Here is a 4132-nt window from a genome sequence, read left to right as displayed (position 1 = left end):
TAGTAGGCATAACCTTGTCAAAAGACATCATTTAGATGATCCTTTTCTGCTCTGAAGCAGAATCATGTATTCATACGTTTTTTTACTGTTTTTTTGTTGTTGAAGTTTGGAAGATTACCAGCTCTCTTGTATTACTGGAATTGATGCCCATAACACTTATGAAAATGTGGCTAGATGGTGGGTTAGCAACAATAGGAACCAAGCCAATAATCTTGTTCATGCTGCTACTTTTTGGGCTATTTGGAGATACATAAATGACATGTTCTTTAACAATAGCACTTGGCTTGGTTTACAGGTGATCCTAAAGAAGATTGCAGTAGCATGCTCTGAAGATCTTGTGTGTGGAAGGCGCGCAAAGGAGATTAATACTTCGCTTGGGGTGTCTGCCAGAAGCTCTGCCCTGATGATGTGGCTAGAGCCAGGCTGAGGAAGGGGTTATGGTGGGATTACTCTCTGAAGATGCTCTCCAGAAGCAACGGAGGAGTTGGGAGCAGAGATGGCGGTGGCTTGATTCATCTTATTTTCTTCCCTGTTTCCTTCTTTGTTAAACAAGTTGTAGTACTCTGGATCCTCGCTCATGTTGCCTTGAACTATTGGTTGTTTTCCAGCCTGATGCTTTCAGTCTCAGTGTAGTTTGTAGTTAGCTGGGGTCGGCACTCAATCCTCCCTCGCGTGCTGTAACTGACACTGGTGTGTGGTTCCATTCAATAAAATGGAGCCGAGGCAAGAGCCCTTTTCCTCTGAAAAAATATGGAGCCCATAACGCTGTTTCATATTGCTATAGCAGCTCTGTCAGACTAGTGTTTTTATCTATGAACCATAATAGTAGCAATTATTTTGGAGATTGACTGTTTTTGACGATTCTACTGGAGTTACTCCAAGCTCATAGCGACCAGTGAGTCGTTGTGGACGCATCACGGCATCAGGTGGCGTGTATCCTTTCTTCGTGTTAACAAACTGAAGTGCCCAAAGACCAAAGTGCCTACAAGATGATAAACCAACACAAGCTCCAGGCCATAGTCTCAAACATGCATTTACCGGCAATAGCAATTGATATTGTACTTGTACACGCAACCTAGAAAAACATATGCATTCAACCCAGAATTCAAACATTTATGCTGAAGCAATCCGGTTCAAACCTCACTTTTGTTTTTTGCGGGGTCGGTTTAAATCTCACTTGGGGCTTAAAACCGAGGAACTTGACACCAACAACACTTGTGTGAACCACACTATTCACCTCATTTTTAACGAGGATCACTTTCTTGTTATTCCTGAAAGAGGAAATAGGATTCAGCACAGCTTTTCCAATCTATTTATACAGAAATTACAGCGGCAACAACAGAAATTACCACATGGTGAGCACGATCTAGGGGAGACACACGCGCACACTGACACTAGTCTAACAATTCCTTCTTTGGCAGATTTCGAAGGCAAGAAACATCCAGAGATTTCAAGGTAAAGAAATGCCTATAGACTTTATGCGGAATTCCGAATGGCTTGGAGGTACACCACGGGATAATTATTTTAGATAACCTCAAACTTGTCAACAGCCTTAATGCCGAACAAAGAAGCAACAAGAACATGGACCGGGGGCTCAGACCAGCGATATTGGAAACAAAGAAAATGGCATATACAGATGACATTCAGTAATTTGGCCGAGGTAACACATGAGGCGGGCAGTTGCGGCGCACCACTTGCATCCCTGAGCTCAATGTAATAATCCTAATCATTGCCCTGTTTGCCCACTCTTATATATGCTGTCTAATCTAGCACAAGATCATGCATTCTATTCTGCTTCACGGAATAAAGAAAACTTTCCTATTTATAATCTATATTTCGAGAATAGCATTTTGCCGTGTTTAATCTTGTTTTCACTCTTATAGCTGAGACCATCGTGGCATTGCTTGCGCGTGTACGCCATCTGGGTATCAAATGTTCAACAAAGGTTGCAAGGAAATTTTGACAGAAGATTAAGACCAAGTGTTACACGGTCGCAGAGAAGCGTTCTAGATTAAAGTAACAACCTGATAATGATAAATAAAAATTCTGGGATGATTTAGGAGAACATTCACATCACTTGAGAATTAACCATCATCATCTAAAATTGAGCTGACCATCCCTACGGCAAGTGGGTGGAAGAAATTTAACAAATACTACTCACGAACAGTTCATATGATTTAGCAAATCTACCAATGTAGCTGCTCAGGCTTTACGAAGCTTTCTTCTGTTCTCCAGTGCGTCCACTATGAGAGATGGGCAAGTCACTTTGAGATAACTGAAGCCTTGCGTTGCCACCATGGCGTCCATAGCATTGTCATCTGATATTTTGATAAATTCAAGGCAAGCATCCTTAAGCTTGTCACAGTTATATTGGTCAGCTAAAGCCAATGTGGTTGCCACGGTGTCCACATTCAGATCCTCACGAAGGATGCTTTGGCAAATCATCTTGAGCCTCTCCATGGCATATCTGTCCGCAGCGACCAGTAAAAGCCGGATCATCTCAGTATTGTCTTCTCCCTTGAAGTCCTCACTGCCAGGCAAAGAATCGGTGTAGATGAAATGGAGCAGGGCCTTGAAAACGGCAGGCTGCATGTCCTTGATGGTAATGCACTGCCCCAGCCTCGCCTCCCTCATTGGCCCGTAGAGCTCCGCCTTAAGAACAGGCGACCGCATAGCGAGAATGAGCCTATGCGCTTCAATGGTCTCTCCTCCAACAATGAAACTGACATTCAATCCCTCCTTTTCTTCCAGTAGCTTGCCAACATGCTGAGCCATGTCAGATGGTGGCCTGTCGATTTTGGGCAGCGATTTGGTTCCAATAGTTTTGGTAACACGTGGCTTCTCGAAAACAGTGACAGTGCATTCAATCATCAGGCGATCATCCCTAAGGTATGCGGATCCCTCGATCTGGCTTCGCCTTTTGAAATGAGCAGTCTGCAGAGCATACCGAGTGGAATCTTCGGAATTGAAAATCCTAGGCCCTGTTTTGCTCACTGAATACCGTAATCCTGTGCACTGGTCGACCAGCCTCAGGTCGCAAGACACCCGGACTTTAGTGTTCTTGCTCATAAGCTAGATGTAGTCTTGATTTTCTTTCTTAAACCCGTCAGGGTAGAAGCGGATGGCCCAGCTGTGGCCGCCGACAGCGAAAGTCCCCGACCGTATGTAGCTGCTGCCGCCGTCGTGGCTCATACCTCTATGCTTGCTGTAACCCAGGATGTCAAACACATGTGTGCCTACAGCCGCCCTCGGTGAGCACGTAGACAACGTCATGCTTGCCCTCATGGTGAGTGGTGGCCAGGAGGAAATGGGCGGCCGGAGAAGAAAGAATAGTCACGACCGCGCCGCCGCGTGCTAATCTGATCAATGGTATGAAAGAAGAAAGGGCATTAATACCCAGCGGGAAGCAGTGAGAAAGAGAGGACCAGGAAACGGGGGGAGTGAAGCGAACCTTCAGAACTCAGATGATGACCGGAGATGGCGCGGTGGCGGCGGTACTGCGGACGGAGATAAAGCCGCCTCGACTTTCCATTGCGTTTTTGGCGAGGAGACCTCGGCGTTTCTGGCCTTGCTTTGTGCCGAGAGGGTCTGCGTACTTCCCCATCTCAACAAAACGATCCCCTAAAAAATCTCAACAGGAAGGCGCTGATCTGCGCCGGTCGACCGGCCGAGTCGCTGCTCTGCCGGTCTTCTTGGGAAAAGAATTCTATGAGACCATGTCTCACGTGATACCCATTCTGATGATTGACACGTGGCATTCACAAATCACAAAGCATTCCCATCCCCCACTTAAAATCAGGGAGAGAGAGATTAGATACTTTGTGATTTGTGAATGCCACATGTCATCCATCAGGACGAGTCTCACCTGCTAATCGTAAGACTTGATCTCATATAATTTTTTTCCGTCTCCCTGCGTCCATTGGATTCATCCATCCGTAGACATTGGATCTGGCTCCTTTTGGTTCGTTGGGCCATGCAAAACTGAACCCAGCTGAACGCATGCATGCAAAACTGAATCGGAGCGAGTGGGGGAAAATAATCCTATGAGCCGCAACTTTCTTCGTTGATTCGCCACGTCCAGCTTCTGTGAATGCAGCTCGTCGTGGCCGCCCTGCATCGCTGTTGCAACTCG

The 4132-nt window shown here is 46.0% G+C and overlaps 1 pseudogene; it reads right to left on the bottom strand.

Annotated features, from left to right (window-relative positions):
- Positions 1–810: 810 nt before the first annotated feature.
- Positions 811–3303, bottom strand: LOC123108088 (BTB/POZ and MATH domain-containing protein 2-like; annotated as a pseudogene).
- Between the last annotated feature and the right edge of the window lie 829 nt (positions 3304–4132).

This window comes from Triticum aestivum, chromosome 5A (assembly GCF_018294505.1).
Source record: "Triticum aestivum cultivar Chinese Spring chromosome 5A, IWGSC CS RefSeq v2.1, whole genome shotgun sequence".
NCBI classification, from domain to species: Eukaryota; Viridiplantae; Streptophyta; class Magnoliopsida; order Poales; family Poaceae; genus Triticum; species Triticum aestivum.
The sequence above is the reverse complement of the archived record's forward strand: the minus strand, read 5'-3'. Positions and strand labels throughout refer to the sequence as shown.